This window comes from Eublepharis macularius, chromosome 9 (assembly GCF_028583425.1).
Source record: "Eublepharis macularius isolate TG4126 chromosome 9, MPM_Emac_v1.0, whole genome shotgun sequence".
Classification (NCBI taxonomy): Eukaryota; Metazoa; Chordata; class Lepidosauria; order Squamata; family Eublepharidae; genus Eublepharis; species Eublepharis macularius.
This window is the reverse complement of record NC_072798.1, coordinates 91016901-91036286: the sequence shown is the minus strand read 5'-3', so window position 1 is coordinate 91036286 and position 19386 is coordinate 91016901.

Genomic DNA, 19386 nt, shown 5'->3' with positions numbered 1-19386 from the left:
TATCGGTGGTGGTTTCCCCCCCCCCCTTCTGCTGAGCAACTAAGGCTGTCAACGAAAGGCCTCCTTCCATAGCGGGAAGTCTGGCAGCCCCAGAGATTCCCTAATGGAATCCCTTCATCAAAATTGCCAATATTTTACCTCCTATGTGGTGAATTTGGAGCATTAGAAGCAATAGATTCAGAGGAGTTAGCCGAGTTAGTCTGTAGCCCATGCATCTGACAAAGAGAGCTGTGGTTCTTGAAAGCTGACGATGCATCTTACCAAATCACTCAAACAAAAGGGATTAATTTCTAAACTATACAACATCCTTTTATCTCTCAACCAAATTAAAACTCTAAAATGCCAAACAAATTGGCACTTAGATTGCAACATAGAGCTAACACCTGAACAATGGAGAGAAATATGGACTGCAAACATTCTAAAACCTAAGACAGTTACCTCCCAAATCCAAAATTACAAAATCATTCACAGATGGCACATAACACCAAGAAAACTCTCACTAATAACTAAAACAAATCCTCCGCTCTGCTGGAAAGAGTGTGGAAATATAGGAATGTTTAAACATTGCTGGTGGGAATGCCCCCGAATAGAACCTTTTTGGAATGATATATTATGTTATATAAAAGAAATAACGGGCTACAAAATCCCCCTTGATCCAAAGATCATATTCTTGAATGTATGGGATACTTTCGAAATTCCACAAATAAGAAAAGACAATGCATCTGACAAAGAGAGCTGTGGTTCTCAAAAGCTGATGATGCATCTGACGAAGAGAGGTGTGGTTCTCAAAAGCTTATGCTACAATAAAGTTGGTTAGTCTTAAAGGTGCTACTGGACTCTTTACTGTTTTAGAAGTAATACTGATACTTGTTTTCTCCCTGTCATCTCCCTAATGATATGCTTCCATGTCAATTATGGCTGTGTTCAGAGTCCCGATGTTCCAAAATGGTTGCCATTGCCATTATTATCCTGAGCATTATCCTTGTCTGTTTGTAATACCACTGTAACAAATAGGAGAAAAAGGGAGGAAAGCGTTTAAAATAAGGAATTAATCAAAGCTTTTATTAGACTTTTTTTACTATCATTAGTGCATCAGATGATTTTTAAAAGTTTACATTTCATCCATTTAGCTATTAGTCTAATGGTACCTAAAGACCTTTATATAAACCAAAAAAGAAAAAAAACAAGAGGGGGAAAGGAAATGAACGGCCTTCAAAGGATGATGAAAATCAATACATGGAAGAATACGAGTCTTTCCTAAGTGTGTGCTGTGAAGCAGAGTAAGCAGCATCAGGGATCTAGTGTCTGTGAAGCGAAAAGAATGGGTAAATTCAGCCTCTACTTTAATACCTGGTTAACAATTGCCATTCTGTTTCTTACTGATTGCCATTCAAAACTAAGCTTCCCTAAGCACGAAAACAATACACAGATATTATCAAACAAAGATACAAAGAGGTGCGGAGGTTTGGGCTGGGTTGTCATCAATACGCGGGTGACACCCAACTTTTTCTGTTGATGGACGGCCGGCCAGACACGGCCCCAGACAATCTGGCCAGAGATTTGGAGGCTGTGATGGCATAGTTGAAACAGAGCAGGCTGAAATTGAACCCAGTGAAGATGGAGGTCCTGCAGCTGGGATGGGGGCTGCCAGATGTTGGGATCCAGCTCCCTGCCCTGGATGGGACACCACTGGCAACTTTGCCAGTGGTAAAGAGTCTGGGTGTGCTCCTGGATGCCTCCCTATCGATGGAGGCCCAGGTCACGGCGGTTGCCAAGTCTGCATTTTTCCATCTTTGTCAGATCAGGCAACTTGCCCCCTACCTGACGCCCCAGGACCTGGCTACAGTGATCCATGCAACGGTCACCTCCAGGCTAGATTACAGTAACTCACTCTACGCTGGGCTACCCCTGGGCCTGATCCGGAAACTACAACTGGTCCAGAATGCGGCGGCACGGGTCCTGACTGGTATACCTTACCAGTCACACATCACACCTGTCCTGCGCCAGCTGCACTGGCTTCCAGTTGATTTCCGAATCAGGTTCAAAGTGTTGGTTCTTACCTTTAAAGCCCTGAGTGGGTTGGGACCGGCATATCTTCGGGACCGCCTCTCCCTGTACGTTCCCCGGAGATCGCTTCGATCAGCGAATAAATATTTACTTGTGGTCCACGACCCTAAGGAAGCCCGCCTCGCTTCAACCAGGGCCAGGACCTTTTCAGTCCTGGCCCCAGCCTGGTGGAACACTCTGTCAATGGAAACCCGGGCCCAGCGGGACATATTATCGTTCCGCCGGGCCTGTAAGGCAGAGCTGTTCCACCAGGCATTTGGTGATTGAAGGGGGCGGTGCCATGTCGGCCTCCCACCTTTGGGGTGGGGAAGGTTCTCCCCACCACTGCACCTTGTTAATTTGTTCTATTATTTGTATATTGATTTTAGTTTTTGTTTTTATCGATTTTAACTGTTCACCGCCCAGAGCCCCTGGGGATGGGGGGTATATAAATTGAATAAATAAATAAATAAATAAATAAATAATAAACACCACCAGATTAGAAATGGGCACAAACCAAAAAAAACCTGAACCATGTGGTTCATGGTTCGTGAGTTTCCACGAACCAGGACCCATGAATTCCCACGAACTGGGGCAAGTTCCCGAACCAGTTTATGGTTTGTGGGGTTTAAATGCCCCTTTCTGGCTGCTTAAGAGCAGCCGGAAAGAGGGTTGAGGCCATTTAAAGGGGCTGGGGCTGGGGCCATTTAAAGGACCCTGCCACTTGAAAGTGGCACGTCCCTTTAAACTACCAGCTGGTAGGCAGCAAAGGGGGGATCCCCCTTGCTGTCTGTCAGCTGATAGTTTAAAGGGCCCTGCCACTTGCAAGCAGCAGGCAAAGTTTAAATGGCCATTTCCCTGGGGAAATGGCCATTTAAACTGCCCCTTTAGTACAACCCAAACGAACCAGTAGACCAGTTCATGGAAGTTCGTGGAAACGAGCTTCCACGAACCACTGGTTTGCAAACCACAAACCAGCTGGGTTTGTGCATTTTGGGGGGGGGGGTCATAATTCGATTCATGCCTATCTTTACACCAGATACAATAGCCTCATAGGATGAAATAGTTTGAATTGCTTTGTGAGCAACAGCAACAGCTATGCATCACAGTCCCCGAGCTTGCCACGATCCTTCCAATAGTTAATTCCAGCCCTTTATTAATATTTTAGCATGAGAAATAAGCACCACCCTCACCATTGGCAGGTTTGCAACTTCACTTATTTACGGCCAGGCCGCATGACACAGCATGATGTTTTTTCACACACCCTTAATTATGGCACTGAATTTAAAAGCACGTGATACACAGTGAGGTAAGGAAGGAGAAAAGAGAAGGAAAAGTGATGACTTTAATCCAGAAAGCCAAGTTTTCTAAAGAGCTTGGAGTTAATGTAGAATGAATGGCATTAACGAGTCAACTATATTATATTAAGAAAAAATAAGGGACAGTGTGTAGTGGTTAAGAGCAGCAGGACTCTAATCTGGCCAAAGTCTAGTTGTTTTTAAAGTCTTTGGTTGCCTGCCTAAGACCACACTGTGAGAACAGCCTTTTGATTGAGCTCAAGCACAAATGCATATGAATACCCATGTTCCTTTGTGGCTAGAAAGATAATCAGTGCAATCATAAACAGAGTTACAGCCTTCTAAGCCCAGTGACGTCAAGGTGTAATTCTCTTTAGGATTACACTGTAAAAATTTTTAGTATCAACATATGATTAAAGTGGTTTCCAAAGAAGACAATAGGATGCAATAGACAAAAAACTAATAGGGATTGAGAGGTTGTTTGCTCAGCAGATCCTTCAGTTGTAGTATAAGCTCCTACATAGTTAATATAAGATAGAAAGACTGTCTTGTTTAATGAGTCTGAAGTCATTAAACCAATCAGCAGCTAACTAACTTGGTTTAATTTTATGCATCTTTCAATTTCTGTTTTTTCATTGGATATTTTAACAACAACAACATTCGATTTATATATCGCCCTTCAGGGCAACTTAACACCCACTCAGAGCAGTTTACAAAGTGTGTTATTATTATCCTCACAACAAACACCCTGTGAGGTGAGTGGGGCTGAGAGAGCTGTGATTGCCCCAAGGTCACCCATCTGGCTTCAAGTGGAGGAGTGAGGAATCAAACCCGGCTCTCCAGATTAGAGTTGCACCACTCTTGACCACTACACCAAACTGGCTCTTTCTTCGAATAATTCCCACCCCCACCCCCCGGATATTATCATGCAGAATACGATCCACCAAACATCTCTCTTTTAAATTAAATCACTTTCTTAATTTCCCTATCAGTTCAATTCCTTCAGGTTTTATGCTTGTTGCTGCTTTTAAGGTTTAACCCGTAATAATTATCATAATGGCATATATATTTTTTTTAAAAAAAGAAAAAGGTTAACTTAAAAAAACATTGACTTAAATAAGTAATCATTTTCATATGATGCACATGTACCTTATATCCAAATCTACTCCTGGGTTTCCATTCTTTCAAATTTCATTAACTTTAACATAAGGCGATTGGAAGACCAGTGTTGCAGAGGCAGGCAATGGCAAACCACCTCTGTTAGTCTCTTTCCATGAAAACCCCACCAGGGGTCACCATAAATCAGCTATGACTGGAAGGCACCACCACTGGATCAAATACCAAGGAACACTTGGGCAGAGATGTGAGAATCTGCTCATCCTTACATAGTGAGAGGATGAGGTTTGGGGTGTTAGCATTATGACACAATATTTGCATTGAGAAGACCAATAAGGGTGGTATTTGAATCTTGGAAGTGTTCATAAATACACACCCCAGTAGACGTGTGTACAGTCAATAGTGCACAGCTGTGCCCTTGAGTTGCCACGTGCACAGAATGCATTACCAGTCCCACCATCTGTACAGTGCTGCACACACACCCTTTGCTGCTGCAATGAAGGCCACCAGGAAGGCAGATCAGACAGATGGGTTCACCAAACCAACCTGGAAACTAACTGTATTGTAATCATTTAATATTTCTATCCCTATGTGTATTCACAATCTTCACCCAAACCCTGCCCTGTATTAGGAATTAGTTATATTTTGTTTTGGTAGCAGGGTTACTTAGTCAAAAGTGTTTACTCCAACGTGCAGTAATTAATCCTCAGACAAATTGTAGAAAGATAGAACTTACAGTTTGTTGAGATAGATTCCATCCATAGCAATATCTTGGAATAGAGAGAAAGATTTCTAGTTTTAAAAGTCGCTTGCCCTATTAATAAACCACGGCCAGAATCCTGCAGCGAGGCTGCAGGTAGGTCTGTGGATGAGGCCTTCATGGCAGGAGCTCTGAGAAATACATCCTTCTCATTTGGAAGACTGTGAGGCAAAGGAAGGGAAAATCTCCTAAGAGAGACAAAATCAGAAGAGGAGTCAGGAGGCATTCCTGCTTTAGACAAAGAGAAGCAGCTTGCTATCAAGAGAGTTACACATACACAGAGAGAGATATGCAGCACCTCCCAATGTCAAAGGCATGCTGAGTCACCTATTCCATCACCATGTACCTCAAAATTATCTCCTATTGGTATGTCCATGTTAGCAGGTATGATACCAGCTAAAGGACTACATGTCCATCATACATACCCACAAGAAATTAGGAACCTGAAAAACTGGACACAGGCAATCTTTCCCCTTCTTCCTGCCCCTCCTTAGTGCCCTCTTCTTCCCCTCACAACATATTCACCTGCTTTCTTCCTCCCAGAGTCTCTCATCACATGCTTATCTTCCTACTGATCTCAGATAGCATTAATTCTATTTAAAAGTTTAAATCCCAATGACTATAGCCTAACCGGGCAGCACCGCAGCCAAGAAATGTGTTTGTCTAAGGGCCAAGCTACACATGACGAATGACACTTGAACAGCAAGTGTATTTCTCCCTGTTCACTTGCCCTCCACTCAATCCACTTGCCGTTCAAGTGTCATTCGTCATGTGTAGCTTGGCCCTAAGTGGATACCTGAAACAGAGAACCATGCTTAAAGCATAGAAAAACAATGGAGAAAGTACCATAAATCTTTAAAACCCAGCCCTATTGTCTTCCATTCAAATCTTAGTATTTTGTGTAGAAAATGTACTACAGTCTGTGGATCTCTCAGCAGCATTTATATCTAGAAAATACAAGGACGACTGAGCTCGTAAATTTTATTACAAGAAGATCTAACCTAAACAAATGTAGGGGCAATCTGGAAGGACATGAAGAAGGAGCAATTGGAGACACCAATTGGACTAGATTGAAGTAAACCCTGGACTGCTCAAAGGACCCCTCTGCTGCTGAACAGGGAGAAGAATGCGCTGAAAAAAAGAATATCCATGAGCCCAATTTATACACGTAGAAGAGCTGAATTTCTAAGCACAGTACAGTAGCTAAGAGATTTCAGGATGCCTGTTAACCCAAGGAAGCCAGCATTTTACTGCACCACCAGTCATCATGAACCCACTTTTTTTTTTTCCATTGCCAATTCATCATTGAACATACCTAATATTTTATTTTTGGTAACATAACTAAAATGCTTCCCAGCCTATTGACTAAGGAGTAAAATTGCCTTTAATGGGGTTGTAGAGGTGAAAATAAGCATGTGGGTTTATGTGCTCATTTCGGAGTCAATGGCATTCTGTATATCAAAAGAAATGTTCTACCTGATTTAATATTCATGTTTCCCTTCCATGTTTTCTGGAAACACTGTATTTTTCGAGTTCTTGGAGACTCCCCGGAAATCAGCTGAAACTGGATGGGACTTCGTAATGGTCAGTTTCAACTGAGGAACACACATATCCAGCCACTTTGTAGTGTTAAGAGCAGCAGGACTCTGGCGAGGAAGGACGCCAAACACCACGAGAATTCGGCAAGGCAAACGATGGCAGAAGGCTGTGAAGCGGGTCTGGAGTATATTGGAGCTCAACTTCCTTTGTCCCTCCGTGGGGCGGAGTTGCAATCCATGGGGTAGGTGCTCAGCCCTCTTGCTCAGGTTCCTGCCATTCCTGCTGCCAGAGAGAACATTGGGCAGGAGAACCCCATCTGTATTGAGGTCTCCATCTGATTTCGTATAGTGAGCCTTGGGCCACCATCATGCTTTCCCCAATTCTCTGTTTTCACCTCCTTATAATAAAAGTTAGTTTGTACCTGGAAAAAAAAGAGAGAGAGCAGCAGGACTCTAATCTGAAGAGCCAGGTTTGATTCCTAATTCCTCTGCTTGAAGCCAGCTGGGTGACCTCGGGCCAGTCACAGCTTCTCAGAGCTCTCTCAGTCCCATCCACCTCACAGAGTACTAGTTGTGGGGATAATGACAACGCACTTGGTAAACTGCTCTGAGTGGGTGTTAAGTTGTGCTGAAGGGCGGTATATAAATCAAATGCTATGTTATGTTATTACTTTATTATTAAAACAAATATTGGGGTAGTTTGAGAGCTGCAAGCCAAATAGTTTTAGGTGGGCAGCCGTATTGTTCTGCAGTAGAGGAGCAGGATCTGAGTCCAGTGGCACCTTTAAGACTAACCAACTTCAATGTAGCATAAGCTTTCAAGAACCACAGCTCTCTTCATCAGATGCATCGTCAGAAGAGAGCTGTGGCTCTCAAAAGCTTATGCTAGAATGAACTTGGTTAGTCTTAAAGGTGCCACTGGACTCTTTGCTATTTTGCTACTGCAGACAAACATGGCTAACTCCTCTGGAACTATAACAGTGGCACCTAGGAGACCAACAAGATTTTCAGAGTGTAAGCTGTTGAGAGTCAGAGCTTCCTTCTTCATATATGGGTGACTGAAGAAGGGAGCTCTGACTCTTGAAACCTTACACTCTGAAAATCTTGTTGGTCTCCTGGGTGCCATTGGACTCAAATTCTGCTGCAAGCCAAATAGTTTCAAAAGATGAGATTCCATTTTAAAAAATGCATGTGCAACAGCATTAGTTCTACCATTTTTTTTGGTCATCATTATGCATGGCACATCAAAAAGGAAATTTAAAGACCAGTCTGTACTCTTAGAACATGAAAGGGACCTGGGACAAGAAAGGGGGTGGGGACAAAAGGCCATCTTCCTTCTGAGCAGCAATTGTTTTGTCTTTTAAAAATAAAAGCTGTAAGACAACTTAGCCTACTGCATCCGCAAGGTGACATTCAGCCGACCCATAGATTAGGGGGAATCTAAGATGCTCAAAGAATTCAGATTCAAACGTTTCAAGTATCTACTTAACATTCAGTTGTCAGCCCCAAGGCAGGCCGATCTATGAGAGGTGCTTCTCTACTGACAACCAGATGGGCCTTGACTTGTCTACCAACACAGATCCTTCCATGGCTTCAGGAAGTGAGGGAAGCGGAAGAACACAGGCAGGTGAGGGTGTCCATTGAGAACAAGTGATACGACTTTGGTGTTACATTCACCCTCAGGAGCCTGTTTTGAGCATGCTAAACATGTTACAGGAATAGTTTGGAACATCCTCGAATCTACAGAGGTAATCAACAATCTCATTATCATCATCAGGTTATTGTGTGTGGCAATGGTATTGTATATTAATATTAATGTGAATGTCACTATTAATATTTATTAATATTAATATTAAAGCCAAATTCTTCAGATGTCCAGCTCCCTCTGCCATCGGAGATATTATACATGAAATCAGTAATCTTATAAAAAAATGTGTCTGTTGACTACTACAAGGACAAAGAGTCTAAGGCAGGAGATAAAGTAAAATATGAGACATGAAAGGGATATTCTTGGTGCAGAGCAGCAAGTTTTGAGTCCAGTGTTACTTTAAGGACCAAAAAGATGGTCAGGGTATAAGTTTTTGAGAGTTAAAGCTCCATCATATCTTGGTGTGAAGGTGTTGGAAACCGAAGGAAATCAGCTTATTCTGAATTCCAGAGAAGTCCTGAGAAAACGAGGAGCAATTGCCAAGGCTGCATATGACAAGATCATGGATCTCGTTTAAGCTACAAGAACAGAAATAACATTTGCTGGGAATGAAGTTTGCAGATGAGAAAAACACAAAAGCTGGTTGGCAGTCTAACTATGGGAAATAGGTGGATTTTAAAAAATCCTGTTTTTATTAAAAAAATAAACTGTGTTTATTTGCTTCTGTAATTTGGGCAGATGTTGTAGAGCAGCCATCTTCTCATGCCGGGAAACACCAAATTGACTTTGGGAGAATCCATTTTGCCATCCCCTCTGCACACCTGCAAAAGATGCTGGCCTATGGCTTGTGGAAAATGGAGGCAGGGGAGAAAGCCTGAATTGGTTTTAAGGGCAAAAAAACAAAGGACAGGGAAGAACACTGGTCTTTTTTTACCAAGAAAAATAAACTGCCTAAAGTTCATTGTGATACTGCGCATAAGATCTTGTAACAAGCCGTAAGTAGAGAAACTTGTCATGCAATCATATTACCATTTGCTTGCTGAAGCACAAAATGCTCTTGGCTAAAGTGGTTTATGATGAAGTTTAGCTATTAACGGGTTGATAGGACATAGCTGATAATTATGTTTCATTTCTACTTCATAAAATGCAGTTTGCCATATAAAACTCCTCGTTCTCATGTCCAGAAGGGTTTGAAAGGTCAGCCTGCTTTCTGAGCTCAGACTTACTACATTTTATCTGGATCTTGACAATCCGGGTGGCCATTATGAATAACTCTTCAATCAAGTTCCAGTGTACTGCAATATATTAAAATGTTAAGGGATAATTAGTGTGTCTTCACTCTGGTTCAACATACATGCTGAGCTATAGGGGAGCAATTGCTAAGGGAGGGCTCTGTGGGATTTGAATAGAATTCTGGGGTTCAGGGGTTTCCTCAAAGGGCTATAGGAAGAATAGCTTCCCAACAAGACTCCTAGAAGCTTGGTGCCTTAGAGCTAAGCTACAAGAGACGAGTTACATGAGGAGGAGCACGTGAAGGGACCTGCAATGTTAGCCAGGAAGCTGAGTTCTAAAAGAGATCAGAAGGCTCTGTCAATTTTCCCTCTGTACAGAGCCGGGGAGATAGCTGCTCAGAAGGTTTGTTTATTTCCTCTTCAACTCCTAGAAGGGGAGGTGAAACTGACAGAGCCTTTGGGAGGCAAAGAGGAAATTAACAAACTCTCTGAGCTGCCACCGCCCTGGCTCTGTAGAGAGGGGAAATTGACAAAGCCTTCCGATCTATTTTAAAACTCAGTGACCCGGCTAACACCGTGACTCCCTTCACGTGCTCCTCCTCGTGTAATTCGTCTCTTGTAGCTTGGCTCTTAGTTTCTCTTCCCTGACTTATTTTTCTTTAGGTCTTACTGGGAAGCCTCTACCCAGATCATCATCGGCCGTTAAGATGTCTTTTTAGTAGTGAGATGGTGCCCCTGCTATCAGTAGAAGCTCTGGCCAGACTTTCATGATCAGGCTCCTGGCTATCCAGCTTGTGTTGGGAGCCTAATCCGTTTGACCTTCATTTCACTAGCCAGATTTGTCAGATTCCACTGGTGATATCAGATTCCTTCTTCTAGTGAGAACATCAGTGATGTGATGTCTAATGATGAGTCAGTTTTAAAATAAGGAAAACTGTTTTGACCGTGCTGTTTTTTAGATATACTCTGCAGTTCTAAGTCCGTAGTGCAGTGGCTAGAGTAGAAGAATGCTGAGATGAGAATGCTGAAAGAGTACTAGAACACTAAGCCCTATACATTGTAAAAAGTTCAGGTTTGCCACAGTTGACATTCAGTGGAGAGCTGCAGTCCTTTTGGCTTTAAATATTTATCTTTATGACGTATGCATTTTCAAGCACTGGTTCGGTACATATACAAGATCTTGGCTGTAAAGGCAATCAACTTCACAGCTACTGAGCTGTAACCTTTGGCATGTCATTAATTCACAGCCTAGCTGATCTCACCTTTGGGGCCTTGTCCTTGTTGGGGAGGTCATCGTAGGCCTGTGCTCTCAGAATACTCACTCACTTTGGGATGGCGGCTGGCCTTGGCTTGGCCCTTTTATCCTTTCTGGAAGTGGAGCGGGGTATCCACTCTACCAATGATGTCCTGGCATCACTTTTGTCTCAGCCATGCTTAAATCTGTTCAGGCTAGATGTGCTGTGGAGCCAACATTCAGCCTGCTGGCCCTAGACCAGATGGACTAATTTAGCATGTTGGACTAATCTAGCATAGCTACTCTTATGTTCTTATGTTACTTTTGTACCTATGGATAGTGACTATAGATTGTACTAGTGTGTATTTTTTGTTGGTGTAAGAATGCATCTGCTGGGTCACGTTGAATTACTTATATTTTGTTTCAGTATTTTTTTTCAGCTCAGTATTCAGATTTACGCTTGTGTTTTTTTTTTAAATTTCTGCTATCCATACCCTATTGTATTGTTTATTGAATGTCCCAAAACATGATTATACATTAATCAAACACAGAAACATAAAGAAACTGTAATAATAGCAAAGCTATAATAATGCGTGAAAGTAGAAATAAAATAGAAGCACAGAAATAAAATAGAAGCACAAGATTGGTTAAACAATTATTGTAAAGCAATTATCAAAATCAATTACAAACATATACAGTGATGAAACCCAGCCTAGATATAATCTTGTTTCAAAGTCTTTCTTTACGAGTCTCTCTACACAAGACATCTTACATGGGAATGCTCAAGTGAAAGATCTTACACTTGTTCTTTCATTGTGGATACACATGCATTGCTAGGGAGACAGAGCACACCTGAATGTAAGACCACATAGAAAGTAAGTCATTTGTAGGGAGACACAATGTTAGCCAGGAAGCATAGTTTAAAAATATCAATTTCACCTCTCCACACAAGGGTAGTTTTAAAGAGTGCTCCTCACAGGGTTTGTTAATTTCATCTTTGCCTCCACAAAGGGGAGGTGAAATTGACAGAGCCTTTGGGGAAGCGAAGATGAAATTATCAAACCCACTGAGGAGCAATCTCCACCTGCTCTGTCTTTTAAAACTATCCTCATGTAGAGAGGTGAAATTGTCAGAGTCTTTGGCTCTTCTAAACTGTGGTTCCCGGCCAACACTGCATCTCCCTTCACTTGAGCGTCCCGTGTAAGATGTCTCATGCAGAGAGACTCTAAGTCAGCTTCATGAATTCAGCTTCAATAGTGCTGTTCACAATTAGGATTCAGCATGAAGTTTTGAAAAAGCCTTAATCTGTAATTAACAATAGAGAAATCTCATTATTTACAAGCAAACTGCCAGAAATCCTTGTCCTATATGAGAATCATTCACTAAAGACCTACAAACTTACCCACTCTTCAAATCACAAGGCCAATCATATTTTTCTAGAAGCAACATAGGCTTCCAATTTAAACAGAGTTGGCCTCATGTGATTAACAGCTTTTCAGCATTTGGAAACGATTCCCTAAAGGCAATTTCTTGCAGCTAGGAAAATGTCATATACTCATTTAAAGTGCCAGAACATTATTTTACCAAGAATGCCTCTACAGCCTGTATACACATACTTCTCAAGGCTTTTCTTTTTAAATAAAAATGCTTCAAACAAAACAGGATATATCAAAACTCTGGTTCAACTCAAAGGGTGCATAAGAGCATAGTCTATGGATCCAGAATGCTTCCTGTTGTAACAATGTTTCTTCTAGCATCATCATGGTTGTACAAATGTGGTTCATATTTGAAGATCACAAAGCTCTTCAATCAAAAGTGTGCTACCAAAGGTGCCTCAATTATGTTATTTTTAATTCTAGATTTATGTTCCATGAACCTGGTTTTAACAACTTGCATACTCTTTCTATCATATAATAATTGACAAGGGCTCATGACCGCATATACTATCCTCTTTGAATTACAATTTGTAAAATGTGACAATGTAAAAGAGGAAATGCCCTGCAGATGACAGAACTCCCTTATTTCATCTCTGAGGGCCCTCTCCACCACCACCACGGGGCCTATAGAGCAGTTGCCACATTTGAAGTGCCCCATAGCTTTAAACCTCTCTTTATGTTTACATGTAAAGTTGGATCTAACTACCACATCTCTTGTATTTTTGTCCTTCTAAAACCTATGTGGGGTTTATTGGAGCCACCTGGTATATGAGACACAATAAGCCAATATTTATGAATAATCCTTCTGATAGGGTAAGCCAAGGAGGTATATTGAAAGGCACAAGTAATGGAATTAGCTGTCTGAGGTGGTTTCTCTTTAAATAAAACTTCACATTTAGCATATTGAGCCGTCATTTTTGCTGCTTGTACTACCCTTAATGGGTAACCAAGGTTCAAAAATTGCTTCTCCTTTATAGCACATTCATGATTGAAATCGCATACATCAGTTGAATTTTGCTTGAGCCACAAGAATTGACCATAGGGTAAATTAAATGTAGAAGATGAAATGAACGAAAATGTAGGAAAGAATTCCTATCAGTCAATTTCTTAAAGGTATGAACGTACTCTATTGTATTGATTATTGAATATATATTATCACCCTATGTAGATCATACCATAAGGAATTCTGTATTAGATTTAGATGACGTTTTAGACAATTCGACCCTACCTCCGTGCAGCTGCAGCTGCTCAAGGAGGGGGTCGGCATTTGCTCTTCCGCAGGGAGGGAGAGCAGAGCTTTCCCGGGCATCCGGGGCTTTGCAGAGTGGGCGGAGCCAGGAGCCATTTTAGGCGGCTCTGCCCACTCTGTAGCAGTCGCTTCCAGAAGCTCGGAGGGAACGGACGTGTCCCTCTGCGAGCGGGAGCGGCTGCGCAGGGCATTGTCGGGTGGCTGCGGGGCTTCCCGGAGACGGAGGAGAGCGGCTGCAGCGTTGTGCAGCGCAGAAGGCAGCGGCGCGGTGATCCGCTCGTTGCGGGCCAGCGCTAGGGAACGCGGCGGCGGCTTCAAGGAGGGCGGCGGCGAGTAACAGCGGGCCTAGAGCAGGAGGCCTCCTTAAGCCAGCTGGTGCTGACGGGGTCCCTCCTAGGCCGGGCATCGGCCAGCCCTCTCTGGGGTCTTGGGTGGCTCTGTCGGCTCTGGGTGGGGGAGGCTGACTGGGTTTCCTTGCTTAAAGGGCCAGGGGCTTTAGCGGGGGGGCTTGAGTTGGGTGTGAGTGCTACACACACCCCCTCCACCCTCCCATTATTGCATATTAGCTGGCCCGGGGGGAGTGGTGCCTACCCCTTCCCCCCCCCACCCCTCCATTCCCAGTGGAGGAACTGTTAGGGCTCGCTGGCCTTTTGGGGTGCTTTTTCGCAGTGCTGTCTGGGATAAGAGAGACAGAAGGCGAAAAGGGGAGGTTTTTTCCAACCTCCAGTCAGGAGGTTGATTGGCGGGCGGCCATTTTTGGTGAGAGGGTGGTTAATTTGTGGCGGCCATTTTGGGTGCTGTTAGGCCCTATTGAGGAACTATGCCTTACAAGAAAGGGGGTGGCCCTTCTAAGGGCAAGGGGCCTGCTCCTAGGGCTCCAGCCAAACGGCCTGTCTCTGGGGGCTTATCCTCTGATGAGGATACTGAGGTTGTGAGCCAACAGGATATTTTAAGAAGGCTGGCGGCTTTAGAGCAAGGTAGGGGTATTGCTGCCAGGCCTACGGCGGGTAATGAACGTTCCAGGCCAGTTAGGGGGGCATCTAGGGATGCTGTAAATAGACAAATTTTGAGACGTCTTTCTGTCCTGGAGGGATCTGCAGGAGCAGTGGCTGGTGAGTCCAGTGGAACCAGGGTGTCAGCGGCTCAAAGCAATGCGCCGGAGCAGCAGTTGGTGGACCTGGAGCATGAGGAGGCAGCGGATCCTGAGCCGGTGGCATTGGCAGTTGAGCCTACGGATAGTGCCGGTAAGGATGCCACACAACACAACACTTTCCCTTGGCCTTGGGGGCCTTGGGGTCATTTTGAGGCTCGGGGGTCCCAGATGCCTGGTGCTGGTGGCTACCCACAGTTGCCTGTGCCTTGGGCATTGGGATCTCAGGGCCAATGGTTTGGAGCTGGGTCAGGGGTAGCAGGTACCCAGCAGGGAGCTCCTTCTCGTTCGGCGTGGGGCGGAGCGGATGCTATGTGGGGGCAGCCTCAAACGGGTAGTTGGCCTGGTATCCAGGGCGCCCCCTGGGGTTTCTATCCTTATTCCCCTTTAGCTTATGGTAACGTCCCCTTCAATGCTCTCCCATTTGGCGACACTGCGCTGCCACTGGGGGATCATTTAACGCAAGCTACGCGTGATAAGATCGTCAGGGGCGAGTACGTTGACGTTTTTTCCCTTCTTTTCCGGGAGTTGGAAAAGAAGGACAAAGACGATTTAGATGATAGGGATAAGGAGAGACTCAAGAGGAGGCGTGTGGATAGGAATTGGCACAATTGGCTTCCGGGTTTCTTAATTTATGCTGGGGTATTGGTGAGGGCTCAGCCTCATCGGGCGGCTGCCCTCTTTCAATATTTAGACATCATTTACAAGGGTTATACTGGCTTCTCAGGTGCTGCTTGGATGCAGTACGATGAGGAGTTCAGGATGAGGGCTGCTCTTAACCCCAGCATTCCATGGGATAGGGTTCACCAGCAACTCTGGTTGTCGGTGATGACTCCATCTAAGCCAAATGTGGGTGACCGATCGGACAGTGGTCACGTTGTACAGCGGTCAGCTTCTTCCTCTGCATCCCACACCCGCTCTGTTGCGGGGCAGCCGGTTCAACCCCGGTTGTTATGTTGGGAGTTTGCCTTCAAGGGGGCATGTTCTCGTAAGCCTTGCCGGTTTAGGCATGAATGCCCCTCCTGTGCGGGTTCCCACTCTTACAATTCCTGCACCAAAGCACGACAAGGTGGTGCCGGCCGCGGTTTTGGGGGCGGCGGAGCCGGCAAACAGCAGGCTCCTGGAAAAGGGACCCAGCCCAATAAAGCTGAAGGTCCTTAAGAGGCTTTTGCAGGCTTACCCGCGCAGGCAGGATGCTTGGTTCTTGTTGCAGGGTTTTTCTATAGGTTTTAGGATTCCAGTTCAAGGGGATCGTTCGGCTTATATGTGTTCTAATTTGCGTTCCGTGGTGGGTATGGAGGACATAGTGAGGAATAAGATAGCCAAAGAGTGTGCAGAGGGCCGAGTTTTGGGCCCCTTTCACACACCCCCGGTTCCCAATTTGAGGGTTTCCCCTTTAGGTGTAGTGCCTAAGAAGGCGGCGGGGGAGTTCCGCCTGATTCATCATCTTTCTTTCCCCAGAGGTGAGTCTGTGAACGACGCTATTCCTGAGCATCTTTGCTCGGTTCGCTATACGTCGTTTGATCAGGCGGTAAAGGTTGTGCGCCGCTGTGGTTTGGGGGCGGAGTTGGCAAAATGCGACATTAAGTCTGCCTTTCGCCTTCTCCCAGTACATCCTGATGACTTTGAGTTGCTTGGGTTTGCCTTTGAAGGGAAGTTTTATATGGATCGGGCCTTGCCTATGGGCTGTTCCATTTCTTGCGCTACATTTGAGCGTTTCAGCTCCTTTTTGGAGTGGGAACTACAGCGCAGGGCGCATAGCCGCAACTCCTGTCATTATTTGGATGATTTTTTGTTCGTTGGGGAGGCTGGTACCGGGCAGTGTGCCCGGTTGCTTTCTCTCTTTACACAGCTTTCAGAGGAGCTGGGCGTTCCTTTGGCAGGGGAGAAAACGGAGGGTCCTTCCCAGGTTTTAATGTTTTTGGGAATTGAGATTGATACTGTGCAGCAATGTTTCCGTCTCCCCCTTGAAAAGGTTTCTGACCTCAAGATTCAGCTTCAGGAATTTAGGGCCAAGCGTAAAGTGTCATTGGTAGAGATGCAGCAATTGGTTGGCCATTTAAACTTCGCTTGTAAGGCGGTTGCCCCAGGCAGGGCCTTCTTGCGGCGTCTGTGTGATGCTATGTCAGCCCTTCGGGCTCCACATCATCGCATTCGGGTTTCTAGTGGAATGCAAGAGGATCTGGATGTGTGGTCTGACTTCCTGGTGGGTTATAATGGGGTCACTTTCTGGAGGGATGACCTGCTTTTAGAAGCAGACCTCCAGGTCACGTCCGACGCTTCAGGCTCTACTGGTTTTGGGGTGTATTTCCGCAGGCATTGGTGCGCAGCGGAGTGGCCGCCTGAATGGCATGTTTGGGGTCTGGATAAGGACTTGACGTTTTTGGAGTTTTTCCCCATTCTCGTGGCGGTACACCTCTGGGGGGAGGAGTTGGCCAACCATGTTGTCCACTTTTGGTGTGACAACATGGCCGTGGTGCAGGTGGTTAATTCCTTATCCTCTAAATCTGAGCGGGTTATGAGGCTGGTCCGTTCCTTCACATTGCTGTGTCTCAAGCTGAATATCTTATTTAAAGCCAAACATGTCCCCGGGGTAAGCAACGGTGTGGCAGACGCTTTGTCTCGCCAACAGATGGGGCGTTTCTGGCAGCTTGCTCCGGAGGCGGACCAGGTACCAGCACGGATGCCCTTGAAACTATGGCTCCTTGGGAAGCCGAAGCCTTCAGGGCCATAAGTCTTGCGGTGGCTCCTAGCACGCGCCGGAGCTACGACAGAGCGGTAGGGCAATTTTTGGGGTTTAGGTACACGGAGGGCATGCAGCAGACTTGGCCCATCCCTGTTGACCATTTAATACGTTTTTGTGTTTATCAGAAGGGGCGTGGACTGGCGGTTAAGTCCATAAGGGGCCAGTTATCCGCGCTTGCATTCATGAGCAAGGCTCGGGGGTTCTCGGAGGCCACGGGGGACTTTCGAGTTAGGAAAATGTTGGAGGGTTGGTCGCGTGAGGTTGGTCCTCGCGTCGATTCCAGGGAACCTATGTCACCTTCAGTCTTGAAAGGATTGATCTCTACTTGGGGTGCTGTGTGCAGCTCTGAATTTGAGGTTCGGTTATTTCATGCGGCGGCCCTTACGGCCTTTTTTGGGGCTTTACGCATTAGTGAATTGGTGTCTCGGTCTAAGACTGATAGGTCTGATCGGGCTATCAAGGCTGGGGATGTTAAGTTTATAGATGGTGGGGTTTCCATTTTAATCAGGAAATCCAAGACTGATCAGAAGCAGAGGGGTATGACCCTTAAATTGGGATCCTGTGCTGACCGGGATTTGTGCCCAGTACGTGCTCTGCGGAGATATATACGAGTCAGGAAATCTGATCCTGGAGTTTTATTTTGCCATGCGGACGGGTCGCCCTTGACGCGTTATCAATTCTGGACAATTACGCAGAGAGCGTTGGCCAAATTAGGGTTGCTGGGGGTTAAGTTTGGTACCCATTCGTTTAGAATTGGGGCGGCATCCACAGCAGCTGCAATGGGGTACTCGCCTCGGGCTATTCAGGGGGTAGGTAGGTGGAAATCTGCGGCTTATAGGTCCTATGTTCGCCCTTTACCAAAGTTTTAAGAGTTTACTAATTGATGTTTTCCTAGGTGCTGTGTCTCGCCGGGAGAAACGACGGATTTTGATCTGCGGGCACAGCATGGTCTTTTGGGCTGCCCACCAGGCCAGGAAGTCTGCTGTTGGGTCCCAGTTAGGTCTCAGTGAGTGGGCTTCAGTGGAATGGTTGGGCCGGCGAGGCCTGCGTTGGCCTGGTTTGTTGCCGTTATTATTTGAGCAGCGTAAGGGGCCAATACCGCACATATTGGTTATTCATCTGGGTGGGAATGACCTTGGGTTCATTCACGGTAGGGCTCTATCCTTGCAGGCCAAGTGGGACATGCAGGATATTTTGATACGATGGCCTGGGACCCTTATAATGTGGTCAGCTATGTTGCCTCGCAAGGTGTGGCGTGAGGCAATGGACAGGCAAGCCATTGAAAGGGCCAGGATGAAGGCCAACAGGGCCATTCAGAAGGCCCTTGGGGAAGGCTTAGGGGTTTATCTACCTCATCCTGGGATCAGGGCCACGGTTGCCGGCCTCTACCGTGGTGATGGAGTGCATCTCTCGGAGGCCGGCAACGAAATTTTCCTTAATGATTTGCGGCAAGGGCTTAGGTTGGCCTTAGGCCAATAGTGGGGCGCAGAGGGTCTAAGCAGAGGCTTGGCCCTTGCGTTGGCGGGATTGAGTTGGGATTTAGGCAGCGGGCTGGTGAGCACCCTTGGCGCTTCCCTTGTGGGAAGAGGGGTCTGCTAGGAGCGGCTGGTACTGCTTGTGACGGCTGCCAGCGCGCGTGGGCAGGCTGCCTAGGTAAACCCCATGCGCAAGTCCTGCCTCACTGCTGCACGGCTGAGGAGTGGGAGCTTGGAGGGGGAACCATGTTGCCTGGCTGGCCGGGTATCCTAGCCATCTAGTGGGATGGCTTGCACCCGGGGCTTCGGGGCTCGCCCAGACAGGTCAAGGCGGGGGTCAAAGGGTGACCACGTGGCTTGACCTGTACCGCTTACCCTTGCCGCAGTTGGGTTGATGTTAATGTTGAGTTTAATTAATAAAGTGGCCCTTAGATCCAACGACGTTGTCTGTCTCTTCA